General features: G+C 40.5%; 1 protein-coding gene across 4 annotated transcripts in view; it reads right to left on the bottom strand.

The window, feature by feature from the left end:
* Positions 1-17,195, bottom strand: part of TNC (tenascin C) — a 70,518-nt gene extending 53,323 nt beyond the window's left edge. For 3 of the 4 annotated variants that reach the window (XM_086763719.1, XM_086763720.1, XM_086763721.1), the window contains exon 1: positions 17,020-17,192. The gene's annotated coding sequence lies outside the window, so the exon portion shown is untranslated. Of the gene's footprint in view, positions 1-17,019 lie in introns of all 4 variants that reach the window. The other variant, XM_086763722.1, reaches the window with a different exon arrangement.
* Positions 17,196-18,666: the final 1,471 nt, after the last annotated feature.

The following is an 18,666-nucleotide window of genomic DNA, read 5'->3' as shown; positions in this document are numbered from 1 at the left end:
ATAGGCAGGGCTTTGCCAAGGCTGTTTTGGAAGGAATTTTAATTAATTGCTTTGTGTACAATTTAGAATTTAGCAAAGGCTCATATTTCAAAGCCATCAGCATGACAGTGCCACAAAAGGGGAAGGAAAAAATAAGCCACTGCAGCCAATATCCATAAAAACATGAAAGAGCTATGGTAAATTCTGAATGATAAGCATAAAAGGAGCCCCATGAGAGACTAAACCTTCTGCCGTACAGTGACTATTTTGAATTAAATTAGCATGATTATTCCATTATAAACTACTTTGTTTCAAAAGTTTTGTACTCTTAGCCATGGAAAATCTCTTAGGTCTATCCTTGTTCAGGATCTCAGAGAGAGAACAGACTTTTCCAAACTAAACAATGAGTCTGGCTGTTTTTCAAAGCAGAGCAAAAGTTCAGAGATCAGAGATGGTCTTCTCCCAGTATCAGTAACACTTTTGATCAATAAAGTATTAAATATAATGAGCAAACTCATGAATTAAATGAAAAATTAAGTCAGCTGGCAGAGATACAGCTGGGGGAAAATGACTGCTGAAAACATGCAATAATTAAACAGAAGTGAAAAACAGATTATTTGATGAGGTGCCTGCAATTACAGGATATTGAACTCAACAACCAAGACGTGCCTTCCAGTTTCATAGTCCTAAGGACTTTTTTTTGATTTATGCTTCTTAGGAATTACCTAGCTGATGATGAGAAAAGCAAAGAAATTCTGCCTGAACACACTACTACTGCTATTGCTATTCCATCAAGAGCAAAGGAGCAAGAACTCAGAGGAGAGACAGGTTTGTGGAAACAGCACTGTGCTGGGACCTGCGAGATCTGAGGTCATGCCTAATTTCTGGCATGAGGTTAGCCAAGTCAATTATCATCCTGATTTCTAATAAGTCTATGGCAGATTTGCACCCTAAACAAAGTGCAAATAATTAAACTAAATTACTTAATTATTTTTATGCTTCCAATTGTTCCTCTAGACAGATTCTTCAGTTTACTCTTTATGAAAAGACTTGCCCTGCGCTCTCAATTTTTCTGCCTAAGTTTTATGATCTTCATGCTAGAGGCTCTCTCTTAATGCATTTATGTAGTACCTACATTAGAGGAAGCCCCAAGTGTGTTAAACAACAGTAGCCAAGCGGCTACAGTTCTTAATAACGTTTAATCACAGTCACCTAAATAGGCCACAGATATACAGCAGACAAGGCTGATGGTGAAAGTGCAAATGAGATGCCTTTGGAAATTTCACAATCTGGCTAGAGCAGAGCTGCTCTGAAGCAACTACCATGTTGTTTAGGGCTGCTGGGTATCAGATACTTTTGTTAAGGCCATGCCTATGCAATTATTTATAGAATAAACTCACTGCTTCCTTTGGAGTCATTCCAGAAGCCAGCCACCAGTGAAGGAAATTAAATAACAAATCTGTGTTCAACATCATTAAAAGAAGATTAGTCTTATGGAAATACTGCATGTTCAGGCTGTCACGCTAAAAAGCAGACTGCTGTCCCATAAAGCCACAGCGTATATTGTAACACGATGCTCTCATAATGCCTTGAATCCTCACTCAATCAAAACGATCATGAATATCAACTGGGAAAACTCAGCAACAAGGGTTTGCGACTTCTGTTGTCTCACCAACAGGTATCACAAACATCGTGCAACATTCACGTGTACAGAATCGGACCCTAAGGAAATGGCATCTGCTGAATCCTAGAATACCCCAGCTTCTCTTGTTTTTTTCTCAGACCCTTATGGCTATTTAAACACAGTTGTTTATATGAGAAGCATCCAAAATGGCACTACTTAATAGCTACACATAGGCAGCCAGACTCAGGAAGAGACCCATACTAAACAGAAAAATCAAAAACTCTTCATAACTCATTTTTGGTACCATCAGAATTAATAACATTATCTGAGTTCAAAATGAATGAGGGTAGTTTCTGGGTGACTTACATTCATAATGCGGAATTAATCAGACCATGCTCATAACTTGGTGTTTAATCTCTCATGTAATATACTGTTAAATGTGCATAATTGGAAACAAATAAATGATACAGCTCAACGTGAGTTGCAAATGTGTTGTCTTCCAGCATGACGGCTCCTGACTATGGATAATGTGGCTTACACCAAATATGCCTCCAGCTTGTGACTTGGCAGTGTCTTGCCTTTTAGTTAATTTTACTTCAACAACTGTAGAAGCCTTTCCTGCCTTTCCTTGGAGACCATAAGGTCTCTGCTGCTATAGCTTGTCCAGCAAAAGTGTGTCAGGGTGGAAGGCTGCACTGCTCCTCTTCATTCACAGGGGCAATACAAGCAACCTCTTTACACCCAAAGTGGGATTTCAAAGCACCTGGCCGGAAAACCACATACTTCCCAAGAAGTGTCTATAAAACGATATCCTGAGGATAGCGATGCTGCCCAACATCAGGTGCTAGAAATCCTGACAGCATTGAGGCAATACAGTGGTGTCACTTCTTGTATACTAAGGAAGGATGCGTGCCACCTCCTGGCAAAGGATTAGTTTTAGGACCGCTGTGTGTGACCCTACAAGCGTTCCCAGAGTCAGCTCCTGGCTGCCAAGGCTCTGAGTACACAACAAAACCAACGCAGACAATGGGAGCTGTGAGTGAAAACCAGACTTGCTCCACGACTGCAAACCTGTGCCAGAGCTCACTGGTTCCAGGAGGGCACTGGCCCAAAGGCACGGTCCAGCCAGCAGCTTTTGAGTGCACGGCAGGCTGTTTGTGACCAGGAAAATTTGCTTCTTGTGCTGAATTTCCATACATGTTTAATCCCAGGGACTGAGGAAGACATTGGCAAAGCATATGCCCTGCAGAATGGAGGCAAATAAAACCCTTCACTGCAAACGGAGCCTAACATTTATTTGGGGTGTGCGATGGAGTCTGAATTCATGTGATAGAGTAATCCTGCCGATGAGGTCATGTGTTTCTCTGAAGGGGCTTCTTTGTACCCTGGGTTAGTTAGCAACGCTTTTTCTGTTATCAAGCATCTGATTAAACTCACAAAAGAAGGGTCTTTAAAAAACAGTCTCAGGCAGAATTGAGAAGTGAATAAATAAATTGGTTTTTTTTCTTTTTGTTTCATCCAACAGAAAAAGGAGAGAGGAATAAGATGGGAAAGGGGCACAAGAACGGGATTCATTATTCTCTGCTGACAGAACAAAGGTCTTAATCTATTTTCAAATTTTCTACAGAGCCCAACCCTGTGGCAGATACTCGTTACATCCGTCCATGTGGCAAGCTTCACCTTGAAGGCCCACAGTGCACTATCCACACAGCGCAAGCCTCCCAGGAGCCATCCTATGCCTCTCACTGCTGGAGTGACACAGTGTCTGTCTTCTGAAGTAGTGAAATCCTTACCAAAACACCGGGCTTTTGTTCCATTACGGGTCAGGTAAACTAAAGTGTGCCCCCAATTTTTATTTGACTTGAAGACAAAGAGCCCTTTGGATGAGAATATTTTGTCCTGCAGGTCAGACAAGTTTTGTAATGCTTTGTAGTACCCCTCACCATGTGGCAGGAACACCAGCTCAGCTCTGACAGCAGGGAAAGAATGAGTTATAACAAAATCATTACTAATTTCCCTTGCAGGGCACACATCCAAGCTCACGTTAGCTTCTGAAGTCTGAGAGCGGCACAATTTGAGTTGTTTGCACTGATTTATCTGTAAGCACTCAAAGATGCTTATAAACTGTAAGATATCTGCTGTTAAATACCTGTACTTGTTAGAAGTACATAATTTCAGATTAGTTATTTAGTGGCATCAGTCATCCCATATATTAGAAAAAAATTAACTCAGTTCCTCTTATTTTGAATAATTTCTTTCAGTATTTTCCTGTCCTCTCGATTGGTCTGTGCAACCAAACAGACGTATAAAGATTGGCTCTGTAAAAAGAGCACTATGAAAGAACTGTGACCAAGGGATCATAAAGTAACAGGTACAACTGGTTGAAATTTTTTCACAACACATTTTGCCACTGAAAGATGCCATTTTGCATTCAATTCTGAAAACTCTGTAAGAAGAAAACTGAAATACAGTCAGTAGCATTTCAGGAGTTCCCTTTCTCAAGAAGAAATTCCATCCTACCCTTGAAAAAGCTTTCTGAGAAAATGAAATCTTTGAAGCCAGTAATTTTCCTGCTATGGTTTCCTTTGAACAAAATGGCCTTTTTCAAAGAATAACCACCTCAATAATTTCTTCAACCTCCTTTTTCTGATAAAACACAGAGCAGCCTGAACTGCAGTTACTAAGTGAAAAGCATTACAAAAGTGAAACTACAGCGCTCATGCTCTCCTTCATCCCCAGACAGAAGAAAGAGAATTAATCAATTAACCTTCTGTTCATTTACATCTCTAAAAGTGCAGAGATGTGCCCATGGGAAGTAAGACACGTCAGTATCACATCAGTGCATTTTAAAACACCATTACACACCGCACTGAATTTTCAGGTAGTAAAATACTTCAAAAATAGTGGTCCAAGAGCCAATGAGCTTTTTATTGATGGCTGACTCACTGTCCAATTACCTTCCTGTTTCTTACCATCTTTGAGGACATCGATTCTTCTGTTTGCAAGGCACGTTCTGCTTATTATACAAAAAAGTATCCTAACTACTGATAAATAACATTCGCCCCCGCTCCCCCTCAGCATGTTTGTCTGGAAAACATCTTGGCTTAGGATGTGAAACAAACAGCTTGAAAGCCTGGGAAAAGACAAGACAAGAAGAGCTGGGGAGTGGGAGCAGAGCAGACAGATACTGAGATTTTTCAGTTTTCTAATTTGATTGTACTGTTCTGGTGGATCAGCCAACTTCAGTTTCTCTTTTCCTACAAAGCATGTTAGACCAGCTGGTGAATTTGACCTGTGGCACTCCAGTGATTCACAGCAGCTAAAAATATGTCTCTCTTACTTTTTTAAAAATAGTTTTTGTTTGAGGCAAAATAAGCATAAGATGATGTCGCTGAATGAGTTGGAGGGAATAATGCAAACTGCAGTGGTTTGGCTGAAGTAATGTCTCACATGGTTTATGTTGCTGCTTCTTTCTGCCTTAGAGGTGCAAAGCCCAGGAAATTAAAATGTTGCATCTATAAAATGCTTTTCTTACAAATTAAGTTTATTCCCTTTATTATGTGAAGAAGTGAAACTCTGAATGTTGAGCTGAAAAAGCCAAACAAATGTTCATTTGGAGTAATTTAAAAAAAAAAAATAGATATTTCAGCTGACATTGACAAGAGGGGCTTGTATGTTAGTGTGATTTGGGTCCTGCTACTCAGGCAGCATAAGCAAAGACGGATCTATCCTGTGGATTTGTCCTGAGCATGCAGCTCACCTTGCTCTACCACTGACTCTTGGTCTGTGGTGCTGTGAGGATGGATCTTTCTGGAGAGCAAAGCCTCTCCTTTAAGAAAACTGGGAATACAAACTGCCAGATGGACTTACTAGGAAGTCTACTGCTGACTGATGGAAAAATCAAAATGGAAATAAAGTTTAAGATTAACTAATATATAGGGTAGCCAAAGAACATATTTGTCTTGAGTTACAGTTCAAAGGAATGGTGAGGCATAGACTGTTACGTTCCAGTACCATTGCAAGGTGAAAAATTAACAAGTCTCCCAGTGAATGGATTCCCCGGGCCCAGAAAAACTACATCTCAACAGTAGTTGAGACAAAAGCTTCCCAACCAAGGGTCTGCCATTTCAGAGTCTTCTGAACCCCGTAATGAGAGAAATTAGGCTAAACAGAGCTGGCTTGTTAGGGCTGGACGCGTGGAGCTCCCACAGAACCACGTGCTCTCGGCAGAGACTCCAGAAAGTGCTCACAACCTTGGGATTAATAGTGTGGTCTCGTGGTTAGAATTGAGGACTGAATATCAGGCATCCTGCACTGAAATTATTTTCTGAATCATCTGGTGTGTCTCAGTTTTTCCACTGGTAAAACCTCACAAGGAGAATGTATGCCTCAATGAATTAAGTATTCCAAGGACCCCACAGGAAAGGTACCATCAAATCCTCGTTTCCTTAATTAAACATCTTCCTGAAGAGTGCTATAAAACTGCCAGAAAATATATTAGTAAAAAGTAAAGAACTGGAGTGTTATGCCCTGCAATGTAAAGGAGAAAAAGAATCACAGACAGGGAAATGTCTTCTTCACTAAAGAAGAAACTCTGACCAGAGATGTGTAGCAAATATGCAGGTAACTGCACTACTGCTTGAAATTCTAGAGCAAGAACAGAAAATGGAAGACTTATTCTGAAGCCAAAACATAGGATGTGCCAAGCCAATTACCAGAATAAGAAGATAAATCCATGGAAATAAATAAGGTTAACAAAACCCACAGAGAAACATATGAGAAAATTTGAGAAAAATCTGCAACTGAAACAAAATTCATGGGCCCATCTAATTATCTTATATTTACAGAATGCCCTTTCATTTATAACAACCTCCAGACGTTTTATGAAATCAGAGGAATCATTCACACACACGTACAGATCGTCTTCCTCCATGACGAGCTGTTGGGTAGCAACGTCTTCTGCTGTTACACAATTGAAGTGACTCATTTCAGACAGGAACTAAAGAAGAATACTACATCCAGCTCAAACCACAGAAGGATTTTTATACAAGCCACAAGAAACAAGCTAGTTATTTTTTGGCAGATTATTCAAATGTGTTACATATAAACTAAAAAAAAAGAGAAACAGAAGAATTAACTGGGAGAACTGCACCACTGGGCATCTAGCTCCCAGTGACTGAGACGAGGCACAAGTTAATAGGGAATTCAGTCTGTCCTTGGAGCTGGCTTTTTGTTAAGAGCTCGGACACTTGAGCATCGATTTCTCGAAATGAAAACTCAGAAAGGAGAAACAAAACAAGCAGGTCAGTGGGGTGCTTTTGAGCTGCATTCAGACTCACGGCAGGGTGCACAGCAATTGGCCAAGTAGAACAATTTTCTATAAACTTCAGAGAGGGGAAAAAAAAAAAAAAAAAAGATGGGACTATGCAACTGCTAAATACTTTTTTTTCTCACATCTGCAAAGCAATGTCTGCTCTTACTGTAGCTTTCAGAGCTGGAAGAACAAAGCCTAGACAAAAACAGTGGATTAGAAACAGCAGGACACATCAGTGATGTCAACAGTAACAAAGAAAACAGATTCAGAAAAACTGTCACTGTTCTAAAAACAGAAGCAAAACTATAGAAACAGGTCATCTCAGAAGGACTCCGTTGGAGAGCAGAAGGGATGTGTTTGCACCTTCCTTTTGCCTAGTTTCCCACTGAAATCCCCATTTGCATTTACAGCACAGAAGTGAGTTTTATCCACTAGACTCTGAAGACGTATGTGGAGCTCTGGATTGCTAAATGTGGAATTGAATCAGGTCCACCAGAGATCTGACACAGACATTGAAGCCCAGATTAGTGACTTTTCCAATATAAAAAACTCTTTTCACAGCAAAAGCAACTTTTGCGCATACTCTCACAGCAGAAATCACTCTTGTCTCCTAAGTATGTACTGTACCTTTTAATAAAGCCTTTCCTAATAGCAAAAGCATTCGCTTGGTCTCTGGCTTTTTCCTCCTCATAGCGAAGATGCAGAGCTGGAAAAGATCTACGGTTTTCTAAACTTGTCTTTGGAAAGTTTCTTTGCCAAGTTACACTTTGTCAGGAGCTCATTATTTTCTGGGTAGACACTAGAGACTTCACTCTGAATTATTTCGAGGGCTTTGCTGTTTCAAACTATGAGGTTTGTGTGCTTTTTTTTTTTTGCATGAATCACAGCAACTTACGTTCATTCCACATACAAAGCTCTCCTTCATTTTCAGACCCTTCACAGTGTTTCTTCCACAGCCCATTTCACAAAGTTCTAGATGGCTTTGTGATGAGATGGGAAGAGCAGAAATTCAGGACTTCTGAATTTTTTCCCCACTCCTTTCATGCTGAGCAAACGTTTTTGAGAACAAAGCAGCAGCCAGGTCTGGGAATTCTGGGGACAGGAGCCTGGACAGTCTCATTTGTCCCTAAAATTCACAACTGAGGTATCAAACATTAGCTTTTCTATAGATAATGAAAGGTGGGAAATAAATCATCAATACTCTTGATAAATATAATATGAATAGGTGAACAAAGAGGTGATCTGCTATAAAAAGTAGATGCCAAACTACTAAACTTGCAAAAAAATATTGGAGAAATCTGTGCTGTAGAAAACAGGATCTTTGCATTTATAAGAACCATGAACTACTGGCGTATTAAATAGATACTCACGTAGTATACAAGTGAATAGGCTAAGCACACTGAGCCAACGTTGCTTGGTACAACATCTCTCATGAAGCTGGTTTCTAAATTTCTCCTGGAGGTCAGAAGGAAGAAGTCAGCCAAAATTCTACTCCATACACCCAGCATCACACTTTTCCGTATTTACAGTGATTTTAGCTGAAGGAGTGTCATGTACAGAGGCAAGTGGTATGGAATTCTTCTGGTTTAATGACTTTGCTGTAACTAAGAGCACAAATAATTTACGTGTGTATTGGTTTGGAATAACAAAAAGTGTTTAAGAAGTATGATTGCTATGGAGGATATTGGTCAGCAGGCAGCAGGATACTTCCAGAATTCATTGTGGTTATTTGCATGCAGCCTGTAATTTTACTTTGATTTAACCATATACTTAGTCAAGCACTGAAAACGTTTCGGAACTCAGTCATGAAAGCCTGTACTATTCTCAGTGACCAGAAATATTATTACTTCTCTCCTATCATTAGCAGACTTTGGTCGTCATCTTAAAAGAAGCTGGGGAAATATATGGGTAACCCTTCCCCAGACGATTCTTTGCTTTTAAGCCAATTATTCGTTTCCTTGGGCGGCTCTCCTCCCTGCCGGAGCTCCTCTGTCCTTGGTACTAGCATCCGAAACGTGCGGGAATGTGCACGTTTTTCCAACTCCCAAGACCACAGAAGGAGTTCCTTGAAATCTGACTTCCAGTAACAGCCCCTCAGGCTAGATTCTGCTTGGCCTAGTTCTGTCAGATGTGGTAGCATCAAGAATTTGCATCTTTGGCAACCTAGGGTAGGGTAGCAAACTCTTAGTAAAACAAAATACATAATGAGAGTGAAGACGAAGCTAAATCAACCACGGCTTGGCAAAACGAAATGAAATACAAATTAGATTCACAAAATATGAAACAAATTGAGTGCAAGGCATTTGGAAAAAGAGAGGAGACTGTTTCTAAAAAGTCCGGTCTGAGGATGTTTCTCCGTGCTCTGATGTAAAGCAGAAGCACTTATGTAATGTAATGGAAAATACAGCCATATACACAGCCCTGAGCAAGTGATTAGTTGCGATGGTGACTGAACTTGGACAAAAATCTGTGCTGCTGTTTCAAATGTCAACAAATTGGGCACTGTTACACTAATGGGAGACTTCAGAGACCTCCACCAACAACGCTCTGACCTCGTTCTCTTAACCCACAGTGACTTGAGACCTGTCTGTGCTGAAGTCTTAGCTGACAGCAATTTGAGCTGTGGAATAAAAGAAGGGATGTGGAGCTCAATTATCCAGCAACAGATCTCCAGTGAAATCAATGCAATTGTGTCACATGAGAATTTGGCTGGCAGCCTCTGAGTTCTGCATAGGAGAAAACCATCCCCTCAGAAATGCAAGCTTAAGCGAAGCAGACAAGGAATAATGCAGACAATGAAGTGCCACTCTCTGCATGAAAAACGCTCGGTGGATTCTAATTTCCCTTTGTCAGACTGGGTTTATCCCCTTATTACTCCATGAGCAGTACTCCTGACCTGTATGAGCATAAACTAAAACAGATCCTCTGCACAAAGAGACTTCTCTACTATTATAATTAAGACTATATAATCAAGCAGGTGTACTATGTGCATATTCAACACCCCGTATCAAAGTGAAATAACCATTGCTCATGTTAGCGGAAAAAGCTCTCTCCCCAGGTGAAACTGCTGAAGTTAGACACTATAGACTCAATTTTTATTTACATTAAGACCCCCTTTTTGTCAGTGTAGTAGGTATATTAGGGATATTAGGGTATAGGATTATAGGATATATAGGGCACATTTCTATTTATAGGAATTGCACTTTTCTTACATCAAGTGGGAGTTTTATATAAATACACATAAACAAATGCAGTTTAAGAGTTCCTGCACATGTTCTGAGCAGCTTAAATAGAACAAAAGAGAGTCAGGCCACAGCCTGGAAAGCACTGTGTTAATTCAGGATCTTCCCTTACAGATGAGACTTCACCCATTTGAGTGGTGCCAGTGGGACCATTTTAATGTGGAAATGTAATCACATCCAAATGTAGAGGGACCCCAACCAAACCAAAGCAAATTAACTCTGTGTCCAAAATGACCTTCCTCAGCACTGACATGGCATTACAATACCAGAAGCACAGGGCTTCCAAGAACGCAGATGGGGTGGTGACACTGAGTTCCCAGAGACGTAAGAGCCTAGGCACCATGTCCAGTGATGGGGAGAGCCCGGACAGAGACACGTGGCTGGATGGGAGTAAACCATCCTTCTTACAGCAACCCTGTGAAATCCCAGTGTACTCCACTAAGGCAAATAAACAGTATATGAAATAACAGCCTGAGAATGACAAATAAAGTACAAACAATGGCTAATGCACTTGAGAATGGCGCTCTCTCTAGGTCCTGCATTCTTTCCACCAAATCTGGCACTGCAGCACTTGTAGTGCTGGATCACTGTGATTGAGTTGCTAACCTGTAAAGTGTATAAGTCTACATTATAATTAACGCTTGGCAGTGAAAATATAAAATCCCTGGCTTGTAGATAGTATATCCTTCCATAAACACTTCACTTGGCCACCAAACTGGAAAAATAGATAGGACATTCATACGGAGTGCTCACCATGGGAAATGCCAGCATTTTTTCCTGGAAACTATGTACATTGCCAAAATACTTCAATAAGAAAAATGATCTGAGATCTTTCCCTTAATACGCATCCTGTTCTCATTTGACTTGTAGTCTACAGTGTGCAGCATTCATTCTGAGTCAGACTTGAATTACTGCAGTACAAGCAATGCAGAAGGGAAGTACAAGCCGCAAGTAAAGGAAAAATATGCATTATGCTGTCTCACTAAGAGGAATGGATTGCCCACACATCACAGACTACCTTTATATCTTTCTTGGCATAGGCCTTTGTCACAGAGCACAGAGGAACTATTTAGGAGAATTCAGCATATCCAAAAGAAGCCAGCTTTCCGAAAGAACCAGTAAAAACAAAGAAACAGTGCAAAGTAGACACTGAGCTCCTTTTGAAAGTCTAACAAACAGACTTCTGGCAAAATGAGAACATGCCAGGCCAAGAAGGAAGATAACCGGTGAGGTCTTGTACCGAAGTGTGTAGCACATACTGAAAGTGACCCCTTCTTGTCCAAATAAAGGCTTTTCACCAGACTGAAGAGGCAGAACACCACAGTCACAAGTGCTCAGCTCACAGCTGGCTCTCTCACCTGCTAGCCCTGCATCTTGTGTCTTTGAGCCAAGCCCAAAACTGATTGGCAAAATCTGTCTCTTTCCAGTTATTTTAATTTCTTGGGAATTAAAAGCAAACTCCTTTCTTGGAAAGAAATCTTTTTCTTAATCCCTTTCCAGCAGGAGATTCTCAAAGGTAGAAATAACTGTTTAGCCAGTTCTGATGGGCACACAGGAAAACAACCTCACAGTTTAACATTCATGCATTCTGAGAAGACTACATGTACATCCCCTTTTAGCTTTGTGCTGCCAGAATGATGTAAAAGAGCATCAATTTAAAGAAGAATCAAGAGCTTCGATTAAAATTATGGTTAATATACTAATCTGGTAAGAAAATGAGCATTTGTAATTTCAGCTTTATGAGCTTATGATGTTCTGATGCATCTTGGCATGGACAAATGCTCAAGTATGTAGTGGAAGCAGAATCACTACGGTGGAATTTCGCCAGGCACCCAATTTCAGACTTTTCAGAGTACCCTGGCCAATATCTACACCCATCTAGTCAATGCCCCAGCCTGGCATGGGGAAGAGGCAGACTAACACAACAGACCTTTGTTGCGCTTGTGATTCAAGCAATTGTTTTTAAAATCTGTATTAAAGATTTCTGTTCTACCACTCTGTCCTTTCTACTCAATTACTAAAAAGAATATGTTTTCTAAGCATGAAACAATATCATTTTTGTCAGGAGTTTGGAAAGCAAGCACTTGTATGAATTGAAGAAAGCTTCCTTTCTCTTCCCTGTGCAGTTCTGGTTATGGGGAAAGAGCTTTCTGTGTGAGTAATCTTTCCAAGTAGGAAGCAGAGCTCCCCTATTGCTAGGGAAGAATGGACCTCCAGTAGGCTAATATGTGATGGATGACTGAATGCAAACTTGGCAACGTTGTTCCCTGCTACCCAAAGAATACAAAATGCCACAGGCAATTCGTACACAGGGACTCTCTACTTGGAAGTTCTGAAAACTTGGCAACATCCCACCTTAGTTTAATTGAAACTAGAGGGCAAAACAATTAAGGATGTGAATTTGGAGAAATTTATTGCAACAAGATCAAGTCAGGATGAATTTATCTTTGGTGATTGACTCATGCATAAGCCAAAAAGAAAAACATAAATGAAAAGTTATTCTCATTGACTCCACAACCTGAGCAGCAAAATCTCATATTTGTTTATGAGATATAATGCATATTAACCAGTATCCTTTAAAGTCTACATTCAGATACACTCACTGACAACAGCTTTGTTGTCACTGTGTCAGCAACAGGATATGCAGTATATAAGAGAGGAAAAAAAGTGATGCCTATAGAAATCCAGTAAGATATTACATTAAGGCATTAGTTATAAGGGCATGCATGTTGTTTCAGTGAATGTTAAAAGTAATTCAAACTTTGTCCTTTTATGAGAAGGATCCTTTTTACTTTTCTTATTTCAATGTCTGAACACTTCCTGATGAATCAAGAGATGTCTCTTGTCAGGCAGAATCCCTTTCTAACTCCTTCTCCCTCGTCTGCCCGTTCTGCACAGTTTAGTTACATCATACACTGAAAGATTTCACTAGCTGGAAGAACGCCCGGTTTTTAACTTCTCTCACATGTGGAAGGCATTTAACTTCAGCTCAGATTGGACAGAGGGTCAAACGCACGAGTGGACAGTAACACTGAGTTAGGAGAAGTTTCACACTTGTATAAACCCCAGAGCTCGGTGGAAACTGAGACGGCTGAAGATTGCCCCTTGGGGTTGTTAATTTTCCTTCTTTCCAGTAGTCCCATTCCTCAAAGAGCTGCCTTCTTCCTCTTCACTATACAAATAACTTTTTGAAACAGCTAATAATAGCAATTGCAAATTCTTTGTTGCAGAGAGTGTCACTTGTTATGTCTACTCACTCTTCCCGATACAAGGCCCTAAAATGCTGTAGCAATAGTGACAACATCATCAACTCCAGATACATTCCTACACAAAACCAAGAGAAGCCATGGACAGCAAGTCCACTTTGATATCAAGCAGTTTAATGAATTAAATTGCATCTTCTAAATTCATGAGTGATCTGTACACATCCCTTATTTTTCAGCTCTTGACCACAAGTTATGATGTTTCCTGGCCAGAACTTACTAGTTACTAGTCCTGTAATTGCTTGCACTACTTTTGCATATTTCTCAGCCTGGGTGAAGATAAAATATTTACTCAATCTAATTCACTCTGCTATCTTCCTTGATTTCCTACTTCAATAACAACGATTTTAATGCAATATTACATCAGCAACTTCCTTAAAACTACTAAGGGTAGATATTACATTCTACAGTAGCTTCAGACTTCTGTAATTTATAACCCCTGGTTTTGATAACAGAGACATCTTTGTCTTTGAGACGAGTGTGCTAAATTCACATCAGAAATTGAGTGTGAGAAAGTGCATGTTGGTAAATCAGAGCACAATTTTAAAGCCCAATATCTCAAACTGCCACAGTTCAAAGCAAATGCCTTTTTATTATTGGAAAGCTGAGATTTTAACTTTCTAGTGACATAAATCATTCGTTTCTAAGCCTAGAGCTTTATAAGACACTGGACCTTAAAACTGTCAATGGCCATTCAGCCTAGCAGACTGTGATGGCACACATCCAAGGACAAATATATCAAGTCACAGGCTGCAAATTAGAGTAATTTTTAACCACACTGAATTTCTCATGTTTCAATATATGTCACAGAGGTACGACAGGTAAATGTGGGGCTGATAATGAAGCAGACACCACCCTTTGCATTTACACTTACTTCCAAATGTAATATTCAAACTAGACAGATACCAAGGTTCACTTATGGAAACAGTCAAGTGAACAAACACTGTTTCTCCCTCACAGATTTGACAATACGGGACATCTAGTTACACCAGAAAACTATTACACAGTTCAGTACACCTCACTGCCATTTAGCACCACTCAAGCCTCTGAACACACCCTACAAAGCTAGATGAACAGATGCGCTGTTGTGTTGTACGAGGAAAACAGCAGAGAACCGCACAAGCAGGTCCAGTATTTCAAATGGTTTTACCAGAGGGGATGAAAGAGTTAAAGCTCTGGCTCCAAAACACATCACTGTTTCAAATGCACGCTTGCTTCTCAGTTCTGCTTCACTCTTGAGAAGGATGAAAAAGTCCCGAGAAGCACAGACTCTGTCATTTAATCTCATTTTCTCATCAAAAAGTGAAACAATACTCAAGAACAAATTTTGACAGTTTTTACAGCAAGTCAGAACATCTTCATACATTATTAGTCTTTGGCTTTTTTTAAAATATTTTATAAAAAGCAGTAATAGGGAAAAAAAGTCACCTGATCTGAACTTCAAACACCTTTAGAAATGCTGTTCTAGCAACGCGATAACTAAATTTAAGTGAATACCAAAGAGAAATGGTCCAGTCTGAAAAGAGTTGGGATCAAAAAAAGAGAATAGATTTCCATTAACAAAAAATCTCCAGCTAACACAGTTACTCATAATTTCGTGGAGCACTTTTTAGGCTGAGTTCAGGGATACTCCCAGCAAGTTCTAGCATCGTTAAGTATCATTATTTCAACAGGAGAACTGGATCTGGGTGGTTCTCTTTGTGTGTGTCTGTCACCACAATGCACCTGGATGAGACTTCTTCAGCAGAACATGAGTTTGGTCTCCAAATGAAACATGACATTACAATCTGCAGGCTGTATGCTTTTCAGCAGATCCTTTGGCTGTTCTACAGCTTTGGAAACCCCGATAAAGTAACTGTAGTTATAGAATTGGAACTTGCAAAGAATTTTCTCTGGGCTGAGAGGAGTTAGAGAATAAAATCAATGAGTAAAATTACAGGAAACAAATAGCGATTTGCTCAGGATAGTGACAGTGGTAGGGTGAGTGACAGTCCCCTGTACAGCATCCCTCTCACTCTGCCCCTTTTCAGCTGCTAATCCCCCTGCTCCGTTCAGACGCGCATCCATCCCTTCCTGAGCAACGGAGCAGAGGTGCAGCAGCTGCAAAGGGGATGCGCTGGGAACACCCATAGCTCTTCCAGGTACTTTCAAAATCCACTGCCAGGGAAGGTGAACTGCAGATAGACCGATTCTCTTCTTTTGGCTAAGTAATTTTATTTGATCAAACATTTGCTCCTGAGCTTGCAAGAGCAGTAAGAAAAAACCCAAAAGACATCATAACGCTTTTCTGCAAGTCTTCCTAGGATTCAAAGAACCGGTGCTAGCCCCCAGTCAGGCTACAGCACCCTTAAGATTTCACAGCTTTAAAAGGCAAGTGCACAACCCCAGCATAATAATAATAAAAAAAAAACCCTACATATAACCTTAATCAGGAAGTGTGTAAAATGAATTCCCATTTAATATGATTTAAAAAAAAATAAACTGGGAGAGAAAAACAAACAGCTTCACAATAAGGCTTTTACCCAGTCCATAGAATTGTATACACTTCATTGGTTACTATTTTTTTTCATTAAGGAAAATTTGATAAATATCTTTATTATTCTTTTTAATTCTACAATGTCTCCACTGTGCAAGAGGACATGCTACTGACTTTTCAAAAGTTTAGAATAACTGCCAAAAACTCTATCTCCCGGTAGCCAGAGAGGAAACCAGCCAGGGAAAACTCTGCAAAGGTGATGTAACACACAGGTTTGAGTAAGTGGGCTTAACTCCCAAGTGCAATCACCTTCTCCCAGTCAGCTTCTCTATTTTAAGCCCATTTGAGCCTAACTGGTAAGTGCAGATGCAGCCATGCAGAAAATCTCAGTGCACAAGGGAGCAAGTAGTTAAGATGCACTGTAAAGCAAGTGTTTCCATTTTTCCAGGATGATGGAGAATTTCACGTTCCCGCTTCCCAGAAGCCACCCATTTAAGCACTGGTAATAAGATACCAGTTGAATCTTCCTTTGTCTTTTGCTCCCCACTGCAGACTGATGTTCCCATACTTTTAAAAGCGACGGGAGTCCAGCGGGGGCAGGGAAGGTGACAAAGGCTGCAGTGCAAATAAGTGTGCAGACAGCAAATTAAAAAGGAAAAGGGCCTGACTTCTCGAGGCATACACAACAGCACAGGAAGCGGAGTTACCTGGCAGGTTTAAGAACTGCAAGTGGATTTAGCCTGGTACACGAGGTGAGGATGGGGGAACCATTAATGCTACTTCAGTAGCCAAGAGGAAATCCCAAATCTGCTTTTCTGCCCTTCTTGTCAATTAGGTTTCTGTCTGTATTTCTGTAGGTGTCCAGCAGTCAACTCACTCATCCTTCATGCATTCTTGGGATCAGACTGATGCCACTGAGTTATTTCTCACACTAATACACCGGATAATAAAGACAAACTAAAGACAGGCATGCTTCAGCTAGAGACCATTCCCTAATAAGATCCCTGACTATTCAGCCTGACAGTCGTAAGCACGAAGGTCGTGACAGAACTCTGTGTTACTGCAAACTTGGGTGGGAGAAGAGCTCCTGTTTTTTTAATTCAGGAAGGAAGCAGACTTACCTTACAGACTGACAGAGATTAGATCCCGCTGTGAGCAGCCTCCATGAAATAAATATGATGTTCAAGTCAGCTAGCTGCTTCTGACTTTGTTGCCGTCCTGTCAGAACTCAGGGAAGTTGTGCTGCCTAATTTCTCATGTGAGTGTGTGAAAGACAGAAACGTTTGACAGTAAGGCAAACTGGTCAGATCAGCCAGATTCTGCTGGGTTTATATAGCTGAGCTGCAAATCCTGATCCTTGGCTCATTCCACTGTAATAGGATGCCTGAAGGCATTTTTTTTCAGTTTTGCTTTAAAGGAACAGCCTCTCTCTTTGGCTGAGCTTCTGAAAGGCACACACGCACACTCACAGACACACGCTGTCATACGCAGGCATGCACACACACACACAAAAAAAGAATTTGCATGCAATTTATGGCTAAAGAAGGAAACCCCTGAACCACTAAAAAAGAAAGTTAGCTCAGGGCAAATGACTCAGAAAGCAGAATATTTTCCTTACAGCATCAGCAGAGCACATTATCAGGAGTTTTAATCCCCTCATGCCCATTATTTTAACATTGCGAAAGAGTAGCAAACTTAAATAAAATCAAAGGAATTAAAAGTAGGATTCAATTCCAGGAACTGATACAGAATGTAACCAGTCTAATGTGCAGTTAATACAAATCAACCCCACTCCAGTGGAATAAACTAAAAAAAAAAATCAGATGTACACAAGCTGAGGAGCTGGCATATCCCCATATTTTCAAGCCTGTGATCCCCTTTGCGTCCTTTTGCACTCCTGCTCTCTCCAGCGCTGGAGGGAGAAGAGTGGAGACGTCAAGAGAAAGGTCTAGGGAGCAGAGTCTTAGCCTGACTTTTTATTTTCTTTTAAAGGAGAGAGAGATAAAAGCCCGAAGAGAATGACACAGTCGGGATTCCCTTTCTTCTCAGATCTGATAAGAACAGATTACTGGCTGTGTGCTGTAAAGACAACCCAGTCACTTTTGTGAAGCTTATGGTTTCTCAGTCATTGCATGCTCTCCGCTTCCCATCCCAGAGCTGTCAGTAACAGAGCACTCGTCTGGGACCCTTTCAGCGCTGTTTGTTGTCTCTGAGCACCCGTGAACCTCAGGCTTGTGGCAAAACAAAGATCACAGTCAAAGGATTCTCATTAACACCGGTCTCCCTCCTACCTGATACTAAAAGTTTGCCTCTCCTTTGCCTACACCCCAGTCCAATGTAGGTTTGTATTTTGTTTCATTGTTTTGGGGGGATTTTGTGGTTTTTTTGGGGTTGGTTTTTTTGTTTGTTTGTTTGTTTGAAAGGAGGGGGGCACAGTGCCACAGGGTGAGAGAGAAAGATTAATCTTTAACTTTCAGGTCTGTCTTCTAGGATAATGGACAAAAACACTCTTCTGCTTGACGATTTAGAAAACAAGACTTAGCTGAACACATCTGAAGGATGTTAATTTTTTGACATGCTGTGTTTCATAGCAGTCATTCCCTAAGAGAATAAATGAGAGTCTGTCGGAGAGAGGGTCAGAAATGTTGACTAATCCCCAGTAAAGGCATCAAATCCTCTTTGACTGATGACTTCTTAAAAGCAAATCTTGGTCGGGATATCTCCACCAAGCTCAAAGGCAGTGGGGTTACTGTATACAGCCAGTACTA

Source organism: Chlamydotis macqueenii, chromosome 20 (genome assembly GCF_036417535.1).
Source record: "Chlamydotis macqueenii isolate bChlMac1 chromosome 20, bChlMac1.mat, whole genome shotgun sequence".
NCBI classification, from domain to species: Eukaryota; Metazoa; Chordata; class Aves; order Otidiformes; family Otididae; genus Chlamydotis; species Chlamydotis macqueenii.
The sequence above is the reverse complement of the archived record's forward strand: the minus strand, read 5'-3'. Positions and strand labels throughout refer to the sequence as shown.